The following is a 13351-nucleotide window of genomic DNA, read 5'->3' on the forward strand; positions in this document are numbered from 1 at the left end:
TATGATATCACCATTTACTTCTTAAAAGTAAAATCTGCTTTTGAATGAATAGACATTTTTACATGGGAGCGCAAATTACTCGCCACGTTATGAACAAATTTGCGAAATCCAAATTCGGCAAAAAAATTCGGTTGTATTTTCAGACTCGAATATTTCGTTTAAGTATTTAGTTAAGACACTTTTATAAATGTTCATAATTTACTTCCCAGCAACCAACCAGCTTTGTGTTTCGCGTCCAGACGTTTCTCGATGTGATAGTATATGTTTCTAAAACTGATCTATATTATACAATGTGAATATGCTTAAAATAAAGTAAAATAATGCTTATATATGGAATGTAATACGACAATTGGGTTTATTCTCTTTTTCAAATCTATTTTTACAAGTTTTCATAGTACAAGTCAACATTTTGCCGTGTTATTTCGTAAAATGAACCGATGATGCCTCGACCATAGTTCGCACAAGAATGATGACGTCACGTTTTCAAATTTCACTTGAGGCCATACGCGAGCACAGCCGGCTCCAATGGAACCGGTATGGGGAGTGGGGATAATACGCTTTTAATCACTTAGGGCAGGTCTACTAATATTCATATGTCTATGTCTATAAACTATAATCTGGAATGAATTCGTTTAGGAATACTATTTTACAATGTTAGCGCTAGAACATTCACACGTTGGCACTTGTGCACGGTGATTTTAAATGGTTTTGTGAGATTTTCACATGAATTGAGCGCTGACAGAGTAGTTGTATTGATTTATTCAATCATTACAAATGTAGCTTAGAGGAATCATTGAATTGCATACTACACCTATGTTACATACAAAGTACATTTTAAAAGTGAAATGCACTGCTGGCAATTACGAGCCGCCTCAAATCCAGACTGCCTGTGTTTTATTATTTACAAATACATAGTTATATTAAGTCGAATTAACATTGTGAAACTGGTTGCGCAATTTTTTTTTCGTGATATTATGTAAAATTGTAGTTTCATTTTGTATGCATTAGTTTTATTTGTACCCCATGCGATTTTTTGGCAACACTAGTTGTTGCATTCGAAACTGCTTACGAATTACAGCTTCAGATGCACTTAGAAATGGACTGTAAATAATTTAAACGAAAATAAATTAATTGGCGTTTATTGGAATTGGGTGATAGTATGTGTAGGAATGAACAAGGTATGGAAGGAAGGAAACCAGGATGACTAATTATCTACCATTGTATATCTGCAAAGTAGCACAAAACAGCATCACAATATAGTGAGTTCCACCGCTTTACCTCGAGGAAATTATCGCCACAACAAAACGAATGAGTACTTAAACTGATGTTATGCACTTCCAAGATAGTCAACTTCCTTCTTTCCACTTTTGAACGAGATTATGTACCTGAAAAAACACTAACAACCCACTTCCAAGTTAGTCCAATTCCCTCTTCTGTTTTCAAAAACAATCATACTCGAAATTGCACTATTTATTTTCAATTGTCATGTTCCATAATTCAAATAGTTTTCTAGTAAGGTGATGGTTACAGAGAGGTAGGAACCGGATTAATGACGTTCCGGTAGGAACCAAGCTTATCCTCATTTCAAGACCAAACACTAGTGCCATGCAACTAATTTCACTGTGTAAAATATGATGAAACCAGTGTCGCCAAAATCCTTGTGCTGAACTGACGCATTTTATTATGCATTGCAAAAAAGAGCTTTAATGCTGGTGGTGCTGCCATGGTTGCTGTGATACTGAAGATTTCATGACATTTTGTGCAATTTCCCAACTAGTTTCGTAATGTAAATTCGGCTTAGTGTTTTAGTATGGAGGACTAAATTATAACATTTTACATTGAATCAGGTAGTTTCTTTGACTTTGTGAGTTTTTATGTGGCGCATCAGAGCTGATCTTTGTTTAAAAGCCTTTTTACATAGTGAGCATGTGTATGGCGATTCATTCAAATGTATTCTTACATGGTTCTTCAAGTTGTAAGCATTAAGAAATCTGCAATACAAAATAAATTATATTCATCAATGTTCATTTCTTCTGACAGCTTTGAAGCAAGGGTACGATTTAGCAACATTACCTAAAAGTGACTGAATGTTTATTAACACACTTCCTGCGGGAAGGGTGAACCGTGAATATTGTGACATCATATTGTTGCCTAACTATATCCACCTGCGCACATAATTATATGTGCGTATTATGAGGCAGTAATGGATCGTGATTATATCATGCGCGGTAGAATTCCATTGTTCTACCTTATTCATGAATGATTTAACATGTATCTATAATTTATTGTCTTGCTGAAATAAAAGTGCTTAACATGGAACTGAGTTTTTAATTTTCCTGTCGTGAGGTAATATTTTGACATTTTATTTTAAAAATATTTTAGGTTAATAAGTAGGCTCCATCACTTTTGTCTCATAAAGTTACTCACAATCCGAGGTTCAACTGTAATATTAATGCAATGTTTTTTTAAAATGAATTAATAACTTTTAATACCTTTTAGGACAGTGAGGGCAACCGTTGGGTTTGATTCCAAGATGTATTTTTGAGTGAGTTTTTAGTGAATCCTTTCTGGAAAATGATGCTCCACATGAGTGGCAAATGTAGTTATTGCTCGTATGGCAGAGAAGGTGCTTCATTAAGTCGTCTGTAATAATAAATTATTTATTGATTGAGTTTACTTGAAATAATTTCATAATTAATTTAATTTTCTGACAACACCATCATAGAATTGAAATGCCTTTTGTAATAAAAATATTTGCTCCGAACAAAAAACGACTTGGGGTTTCAATTCAGAAATTTGTGTTGGATATCTAATTTATTTTAGTAAAACTTCGAAATACGCTTAAATTATTGAAACGACAATTAAATTAAAAATGATTTAAGATTTTCACGGCCAAAAGTATTTTTGTTATTTGTTTTTGGGGTATTATGCCGTGTTGCGCTAACTCCTTCTTTAGCCAACGTTTCGGACAGCATTGCAGTGTCCATCATCAGGGCAGATGTCTTATTTGAGGTTGTGTTAAAATGTGAGCTTAAGTATGAGGTTGTGATACCGTGTTGCCAGCTCCAACCCTCTGAGCTAACATTAACGTATCATTTTTTTATTTAAAGTGGTTTTCTTCGTTTAGCTCTGGTGTATCCGTCAATTACCGGATACCAAGAACTATTAAGCTTAGCTCCATCGTCTCTATTGATGTTTACGGGATTTTTATGAATTTCAATGGCCTCCGTAATCAGCCGTGCTCTATAAGTTTTCGGTCTCCCCAGGATTTCAGGAACAAATCCAAAGTAATGCCCGGTGTCAATCAAATGCTCGGCAATTGCCGATTTGTCAGGGTGGCCGAGTTTACAAGCTCTGAAGTGTTCCGAAATTCTTTTGGAGATAGTCCGCTCTGTCTGGCCTACATAGACCTTGTCACATCCGGAACAGCTGAGTTTATACACTCCATCTGTTTCCAGAGGAAACTTAGTCTTTGCAGACCTCAGTAAGTCCTGTATCTTTGTTGTTGTTCCGAAGACAGTCTTGATATTTTCCTTTCTCAAAAGCTTGGCAATTTTGTCTGTCACATTGTGCACATAAGGCAGGAAGGCACAGCCTTTCGACTCTTGTTCAACTCTGTCTTCGTTTGGTGCAGATTTGGCTCTTATGATTTGCCTTGTCTGACTTGCTGGGTAGCCGTTACGCTCCAGTGCATCGGTCAGCTTCGTAAGTTCCGCTCCGATTTTATGTTCTTCGCATATTCTGGTCGCTCGGGTCACCAATGTATGGATAAGTCCTCTCTTCTGCGCTGGGTGGTGGTGCGAATCAGCGTGTAAGTACCGATTCGTATGGGTTGGTTTCCTATATACAGTATGCCCTAGGCTACCATCGTGTTTCCGCATCACCTCCACATCTAGAAAGGGCAGGATTTTATCTTCGTTTTCCAGTTCCATTGTGAATTTAATTTTGCTGTGGAGAGAATTAAGATGGTCCAGGAATTCGTTTAGTTTCTCCGTTCCATGAGGCCAAATGGCGAAGACATCGTCGACGTAGCGCCACCATACTTTAGGGACAGCCGAAGCTGTGTCGAGTGCCACTTCTTCAAACTTCTCCATAAAAAAGTTGGCTAGTACTGGCGATAACGGACTGCCCATCGCAACTCCCTCCAATTGCTCAAATAGTTCACCCTGAAATGCAAAGTATCCCGTTTTGAGGCAGTGTTCAAAAAGTTTGCAAATGTCTTCCTCATATATCTCCCTGAGCATTGTCATGGAGTCTTCTAGAGGCACATTTGTGAAAAGTGACACGACGTCAAAGCTGACCAGAATATCTCCTTCCTCAGTCTTAACTTTCTTGAGCTTACTTATCAGATCTGTTGAATCCTTAATCCACGATTCAGTTTTACCAGTTTGCATCTGCAGTAATCTTGAGAGGTATTGGGAAAGTTTGTATGTAGGAGCGCCAATAGCGCTGACAATCGGTCTCATTGGGATTTCCTTTTTATGTATTTTTGGGAGACCATACAGGGCAGGAGTTCTAGAGGCTTTTACAAAAAGCTTAGACCAATCCTCTTTCCTGATGCTAGAAGCTGAGATGATGGAGCTAAGCTTAATAGTTCTTGGTATCCGGTAATTGACGGATACACCAGAGCTAAACGAAGAAAACCACTTTAAATAAAAAAATGATACGTTAATGTTAGCTCAGAGGGTTGGAGCTGGCAACACGGTATCACAACCTCATACTTAAGCTCACATTTTAACACAACCTCAAATAAGACATCTGCCCTGATGATGGACACTGCAATGCAAACTTTTTGAACACTGCCTCAAAACGGGATACTTTGCATTTCAGGGTGAACTATTTGAGCAATTGGAGGGAGTTGCGATGGGCAGTCCGTTATCGCCAGTACTAGCCAACTTTTTTATGGAGAAGTTTGAAGAAGTGGCACTCGACACAGCTTCGGCTGTCCCTAAAGTATGGTGGCGCTACGTCGACGATGTCTTCGCCATTTGGCCTCATGGAACGGAGAAACTAAACGAATTCCTGGACCATCTTAATTCTCTCCACAGCAAAATTAAATTCACAATGGAACTGGAAAACGAAGATAAAATCCTGCCCTTTCTAGATGTGGAGGTGATGCGGAAACACGATGGTAGCCTAGGGCATACTGTATATAGGAAACCAACCCATACGAATCGGTACTTACACGCTGATTCGCACCACCACCCAGCGCAGAAGAGAGGACTTATCCATACATTGGTGACCCGAGCGACCAGAATATGCGAAGAACATAAAATCGGAGCGGAACTTACGAAGCTGACCGATGCACTGGAGCGTAACGGCTACCCAGCAAGTCAGACAAGGCAAATCATAAGAGCCAAATCTGCACCAAACGAAGACAGAGTTGAACAAGAGTCGAAAGGCTGTGCCTTCCTGCCTTATGTGCACAATGTGACAGACAAAATTGCCAAGCTTTTGAGAAAGGAAAATATCAAGACTGTCTTCGGAACAACAACAAAGATACAGGACTTACTGAGGTCTGCAAAGACTAAGTTTCCTCTGGAAACAGATGGAGTGTATAAACTCAGCTGTTCCGGATGTGACAAGGTCTATGTAGGCCAGACAGAGCGGACTATCTCCAAAAGAATTTCGGAACACTTCAGAGCTTGTAAACTCGGCCACCCTGACAAATCGGCAATTGCCGAGCATTTGATTGACACCGGGCATTACTTTGGATTTGTTCCTGAAATCCTGGGGAGACCAAAAACTTATAGAGCACGGCTGATTACGGAGGCCATTGAAATTCATAAAAATCCCGTAAACATCAATAGAGACGATGGAGCTAAGCTTAATAGTTCTTGGTATCCGGTAATTGACGGATACACCAGAGCTAAACGAAGAAAACCACTTTAAATAAAAAAATGATACGTTAATGTTAGCTCAGAGGGTTGGAGCTGGCAACACGGTATCACAACCTCATACTTAAGCTCACATTTTAACACAACCTCAAATAAGACATCTGCCCTGATGATGGACACTGCAATGCTGTCCGAAACGTTGGCTAAAGAAGGAGTTAGCGCAACACGGCATAATACCCCAAAAACAAATAACAAAAAAAAAAAAAGACAATTAAATTAGTTTTCACTTAATTAGTACAAGAAACAACGGTTTACATCGGGGGAAATAGAAAAAAATAGGTTATAGGGTCTTAGTTATTTAACCTTTTGAACGCGTTAATTTGCTCCGTTTTATCTATACCCGTACGCGGTACATATTTTCAAATACCTATGCATGCAATTAAATGTCAAATTATAGCATTCTGGCATGATTTATTGGACTATATAGACAGAACAGATTATTCTCCACAATATGAAAACAAATCCTCGTGTTTCAACACTCTTAGATGTTTATAAAAACAAAAACATAAAATTTCATACAAAGACGTACCTACCGTATCTTTTGAATGTGGTCCCGCCATTCACTCGGCGTCATAAATAAACCACTATCGGTGTGTGTGTACTTAGGCCACTGTGTTTATAGACACAAGTGGGACACCATGATCACTTATCATTCTTAGTTATGAAAAGTTGTGAATGACAAACTAGTACTAACGCCATCCGTTGACAAAAATGTAAACTAAAGGACTAAAAGGCGCGAAGAGGCGCACTTGATTATCGATCTTTTTTTATGAAATACAATTTTATTTTTGAGAAATTCTTGTAGATGTCAGCATCGTGATAGTTCTACAAATGTCTAAGTGAGCAAGAAATACATTTATGACGAAAGAGAGCGGGAATATCGGCCGTCAAAGTTGCCGTATCAACTGTTGATACAGCCGCGTGTGAGTATAGACTTTTTGCCGTAACAACAGTTGATACGGCCGCGTGCAAAGAGTTAAATAATTAGGGAGTACTAAGATATTTAAAAAAAAAAAGACAAAATATGACCGGGTTTATGAATAACCTGACAATATTTGTAAATCTCCTACTGCCACCACGGTAAGTGAAAAATGTTGCTTGTGTCGTGATGGAGGACTCACCCAATGCCAATCCCACCACTGAACGGTCGTCGGTGAAGTGGAACTTTTCGGTAATCGTCACATCTTACTAATAAGATCAAACATGGCAATAGAGAAGGTACCTTAATTCATCTTTCACGATCGATCATCTCGCCTGACGGAGTTGTTTCTTGTAGTAATTAAGTTGAAATGAAATGTTATTTAAATAATTTATACATATTAAAAAGTAAGCAGAAATTTTATCTTTATTTATTTTAATGCTTATTGTTATTATTTTGTAAAAAACATACACGGAAAAAGCCAAACATAAAATGACAAAGGATTTTGAATATTAAAAAAAGGCTTCATTATCCAGAAAATAAAAGAATTAAAAAAAAGACTCACCTCTTATGTGAAATACTTTTTGACAATGGCTACATTTGTGGGGTTTTGTGTCGGCATGTCTGGCAATGTGATTTTTGAATAGTCCTTTATGCCTTTGGAATTGTTTTCCACAATAATCACAAACATATTTGAGATCCTTTGTCTTTTTATTCTCTGAATTTTCACTGTTCAATAATTTAACATTGCTGTTATTTGAATGGCAGGCAGTTGGTTCTATGTCACTTATGGAATTTGGTTTTATTTCATCTTTTGAAGGGATTTTATTATTAAATTCAAGTTCATCAGAAATTGTTTTTTCGTTTGAGTTAACCTCCACAGCTGGTACATAATCTTCTTTTGAACCGATTAAGTTACTGTCATTAAATAAACTGTAATATAATTCTTCATCATCATTTTTGCTCAGTTTGTGTTTCAAATTCAGAAATTCGTTGACTATTGAATCATTAGAGATATCCAATAATTCGACTGGGTTAAAACTCGGCGAAAGGATTGGGTTTTTAGTCAGAATTTTTCGTATTTCTGAATCAGATTTTATACACATTATTCGAAATGAAAAACTTTCTGTGAGTCTTCCCAAACAATTATTACAAATTTCATTGGGAAGATCCTTGTCTACAAACTGAAAAGGAAAGAAATCAATTATTTTATTTGCCTAGTTTACAATAGCTCCATTAACATTGTTTTGAGATTAAAATTTTTCAATGAAACTCACAACGTGCAACACGAATTGATCAAATGTGCATGGGACGACAAGACATTTTTTTTTTCATAATTCTGAAAAGGTATTCTATTGAATTTTATATAAAAAGTTTCGATAAACTTGTCGAATTCCACCGCACGCTTAGTATGCAAAAAAACAAAATAACGCTTGGTTTCAACTTAATTACTACAAGAAATAACTATTTATGTTGTGGGAGATGGTAAAGTTACATTTTTCTCCATCAAAGTTATGTTTGAAGGTTAGGAAATACGCATAAATTATTAAAATAACCCAAACTAACACCCTAAAAACCTATTTTGTGCATGTTTACTTAAACCCCCGACTTAAAATAGTTGTCTCAATTAGATATTTAAGTTGAAATTAAGTGTTGTTTTTTGAGCCTTTGCTTTTAGAGGAATTTGACAAACCAAAGTTTCGATTTAAAAACAGTTTCCTACCTCCAGAGGGGTCAAGCACATCAGCATTGTTTTGATATCATATTCCACGCCTTCTGTTGGTTCCAAAGAGAACACATATTTAGTATTTATGTGATGATAGTCGTTGCCGAGTTCTGAAATGCATGTTCTGCATATCTTTTTAGCAAAAACATCGTCGTCTAGTGAATTGTCCACATTTAAAAGGTCTACCATATTTTTGTTGGACAAAATCAATCAATAAATAAAGATTTACGACTTAACGTCTACAAATTGTGTCTTATCTTTGCCAAATTCAAATTGACGAAATACTGGCTTCTAGTTTTGGCAAATATGTCGAGCACATAAATAAACCACTCATATGTCAGGCTAACGTCATAACAAAAGCAAGGTGTTGCCAATGTTACGATATATTTCAAAATTGCCGTTTCAGAAAAAAGCTCATAATATTCATCGAGCTGTGGCAAAAAATCGTTTCAAATAGGTAGGTAACAAAATCCTTTTATTGGGAATTTACATATGTATTATTATGTTGTGTCACTATTTTTTTACGTACTTTCACATAAACTCTTTTCCTTATGGTAGATGTGGTGTCTCAAAACTTAAATGCTGGATAAAATAACTTACATCATCAGCGCTAACCGCCCGCACACACTGCTATTAAACACAGCGATTTTGGAGTAGCTGAAAACGCCAAATCGAGTACAAACAAGTACTGCGGACTGGCGTTTTCAAGTCATAATTTGCTGAAACGTATTAGATCCGTCCGCCGTCCCTGCCTCCACATCATCCAGTCACTTATGCTTAGGTCTCCCAATACTCCATCGTCATGCAGGCTTATCTGGCTTATTATAAATCGAAGCCTATAATAATAATAATAACATGTTTGTCGATTATCTTCCACCATTACTATATGTTTTTACCAACGGCGCCGTCCCTGTTACTGAAGTTTCTTCGAAAAATCCTAATACTCGTTTATTGATTGCTTTTTGACATTATAGACTATTTTGCAGTGGCGGCTCGAGCACCCCTTCGATGGTGGGGACCGTCATTTTTTTTACATTTGCAGTGTACGGAAATCTTACTACCCGGAGATCATAATATAAAATTTTTCAAACAAAAACGTTCATGGACAAGTACTATGTACCAATTCATAACAAGTATAGTAAAAATAATGCAATATCTTGCATTATTTTTGAATTTGAAACTACGTAACTTTATTGAAATAAACCAACAGTTCAGTGTTATTTGGCACGTGGGGATTTCATCAACGGTCCCCACGGTATTTGAAATTCACATACAACTAAGCATGCGCAGATTCGAGGCTTGCTTTACGATCGAGAAAGAAACCAAAGAATGTACCCAAATGCCTGAAGGGACATCTCGGTTTGTCCCCTATCTGCGCGCAACGCTCTGCGCACTGAATTCATCAAAGACTCGATTCGCGACTAGTCGCTAAATTAGTAAGCTTCAAGGGATTGGTTTATTTATGCTTCAAGACGTGGAGCGTGAGTGGTTTATTTATGCGTGGAGCGGAGTGGACGCCTGTCGCTTAAAAATGCTACGGAACAAATTTTTATATTATTTAATGTTAATTGCTTTTATGTTTAGAGAATTCATTCATTTTGGTGTAGGTAAGGCATCGAATGTTTTTTTCTTTTAGCAGGTTTCGGGAATATCTTGAGGGGTCTGCCCCCATCGTCTCCTTGTGGAGAGCCGTCACTGCTCTTTTAAAACATATGTTGTTCTTCCATCTAGCCATTCAGTAAGTAATGAAGCTGACCATGTTTTCGTTTCTAGTGCATACTTAAAATTATCTGCATTAAGTTTTGCAGGCACAATTGTCATTCAAGTCAATGACTAAAAAAATAACCTAAGAGATTCAAGTCATGTAAATAAGAGAAAAAAATAATTGAGTGATGAGAATTTCGACATTTTACTGAATGGAAATTGGGAATGCACTGGTTTGAGGGTAGGACAACAATATTTCAGGAAGAAAATAAATTTTTACAAATATAAGTAAATAATACAAAAAAATTGAGTGTTTTTTGCACATTTATTTTTCATAGAACATTTCCTTATGCATAATTTCATATTTTATGTTTTCGTTACATTACACATCGAACATGTTTTTTTTCTCTTCTAAATAAGTTTGAAATACAAATAGGTTATTATTGGTTTTTTAATCGCATGATCTATAAAATACTGTAAAAAATCTAAGTTTATTTTAATCTACGAAAACTTGTCGGAATTTTGCCCATTCGTGTTTCAACTTTAGTTAATCCATTAATTTAAACCACGCATACTAGCAAGTATGACTGAAGAAATAATTAATTTAGGTATGTGTACGTATTATTGCACATTGGTAAATTAATTTAAATCTTTTGCAATGACATTATTTAAATATAATATCAACTTATTAACACGGATTGTGAAATCTTTATAAAAAATAAATATAAAATGATTTTAACGTCTAAATTAGACAATGCATGTTTATGTTTGGTGAATTATTAATGTTTGCAAACATGCTCAAACAATACGTGTTTGCAGTAACTGCAGATTTTTTAAAACAAATAATACGATAATAATTTAAGGTATAGTACTTATGAATTATCAAACATAATTTTGGCAGAAGTTAATATGTAAAATCTTCCACAAATAGGCAATCTTTGTTCCGCTCCGCGTGTTGTTCAAAGACACATTTTTCACATTTTTTCAGCACCTTTTGGTTTTGGACCGGGTCCCTCTTACAAATAACATGTTTCTCTAAAATCAAGTACAAAATGAGAGATTTGTTGGAGAAATGCATTTTTTCCACATTTTGAAGATTCACCCAAAAAATAAGTTAAGTACAAGAAAAGTGATCAAAAGTTGTTTTCAAGTATTCATTTTATAATTCACTTACAAAAAGAAAGACATTCTCTTGCAAGTTTTACCGCAAAATTCAGTTGGAAAATTCTAACTAGTGATTTAGTTTAAAAAATATTATTAAATTTATGGCGATTTATTTCAAGGAAAGTTTGAAAGTTGCATGGAGAAAAATTATTAAATTAAATTAAATTATAGCTGGTATTAAATTCCTGTCAAAAACTTGATGACAAACATTTCCTGAAAATATCAGTTCATTCAGAATATATCGGAACACGTGTTCATGCAGGTGTGCTTTTCCTGATAATTGTAATGACGAAATGCCATAATATTAGAAATTTTACGAACATGTGTTCCACCGTCCGTTTGCGTTTTACTGATACTTTGTTAGGAAATCTGTCAATTCATTCGCTAAAGGCCTGCAGTCCCGTTTTCAGCACGAATAATTTGACCACATAAGTATGTTATCTCCGTGTGTTTCTGAACTTATGTAGTATTTTTATGGAATGTGAGACATTTATTATAGAAAAGGCTACTTACGGAAAACAATGAACGTTTAATTTGTTTGGTATATACGTACATAAGTATAATAACAATACTCATCATTGTACCAATCGATCCTTCCGGCATTTTATGTAATATTTGGTACCTTTAATATTTGGTAACATGATTTTAAAACGAATCAACAAAACAGAACTACGAAAGTATTATTTTAAATGTATACATAATTATATTTACGAAAATATCACAATCATAATAAGTCTAGTCTAAAAGTTAAATCAATCACTAAAATTAAACATTTCACACTTTCACTAAACAAAGTGACACTTATTTTATTCTTAAACATATTATTTTATCGGTCACAAAAGTTCATTGAAAGATATTATTGGTTTTGATTTAGGTGTTTGTCGAAATAGTAAATATTATTATGTATTTTGAATTATAATATTTTATTAAGTAGGTACGAGTATTTTTGGTCGTTAATATGAGAAATTATTTGGCAAAGCGTAAGATCTTTTTTATTAAAATATTGACTTTATAAATGACATTAGAGATCGGACATTCAATAAATTCAGCTAATATTTGGGGTTATTATTTATTAAATTTAAACATATGTTTACAAGACAAGGTTTTATGCAAACACAATGAGCAACAATTAATAGCCTGAAACACAAATATTAATTGAAAAAATATTCCTAGAAAAAATTAATGCCGCCGACGGGAATTGAACACGCATCTTGTTTTTGCCAGTCAGGTGCGCGGAACGACTGCGCTACGTCGGCTTATTTTTAACCGCCAAATAATTCAATAAATACTAGAACTTCACTCAACAATTATTGCTTTTTGATTTTTCTCGGAGAATTTTTTCAATTTATATTTGTTTTTCAGGCTAATAATTATTGCTTGAAATAATATTTTGAGCTTTTGAGCGTATTATTTTTATAGAATATCCCAAAGATTAAAAAATAAAATTGCTTAGGAATTATAAGAATCAAAATAGATTTTAATCATAAAATATGTAATTAATTTTAAATTCTAAAGATTACCGAAATTTTAATTAAATGTAATGGAAATAAGACGCCTTCAGAATTCAGTTTCAGGAATTTGGATTTTAAAGATTAAAATTATTTTATCTTAATATAATTAGGCGGATATTTGAATTGTGTCTAATATAAATGAACAAAATGAAAATTGCTTTCAAAACAGACATAATGTAAAATAGACGGGCGCGTTTGTACATTGAGAATTAAAATAATTATACTCGTTTTTGAACATTATAAGCACTAATTTATTGGTTCTATGACAAAGATAATACAAAATTGTGTATAAATATTCACATTGTAAACTTTAAACTTACCTACTTCGTATAAATATGGCAATATTATTTTTTTGGTAAAAATTGTTCTTAATATTAACTTATTAAATATATAACTTAAGGTTATGGAATTATTCATTTTGTTGTTGATA

At 34.8% G+C, this 13351-nt stretch overlaps 1 long non-coding RNA gene across 1 annotated transcript; it reads right to left on the minus strand.

Annotated features, from left to right (window-relative positions):
• Positions 1-623: 623 nt before the first annotated feature.
• LOC149415652 (uncharacterized) lies at positions 624-8863 on the minus strand. The gene is made up of 4 exons (XR_016303768.1): positions 8540-8863; positions 7382-8000; positions 2493-2643; positions 624-1991 (listed from the first exon to the last, which is right to left on the minus strand). It is a non-coding gene; the product is annotated as an uncharacterized LOC149415652 (long non-coding RNA).
• Between the last annotated feature and the right edge of the window lie 4488 nt (positions 8864-13351).

The sequence above is a fragment of the Hesperophylax consimilis genome, chromosome 18, assembly GCF_061612785.1.
Source record: "Hesperophylax consimilis isolate HC1 chromosome 18, BYU_Hcon_1.0, whole genome shotgun sequence".
Lineage (NCBI taxonomy): Eukaryota > Metazoa > Arthropoda > Insecta > Trichoptera > Limnephilidae > Hesperophylax > Hesperophylax consimilis.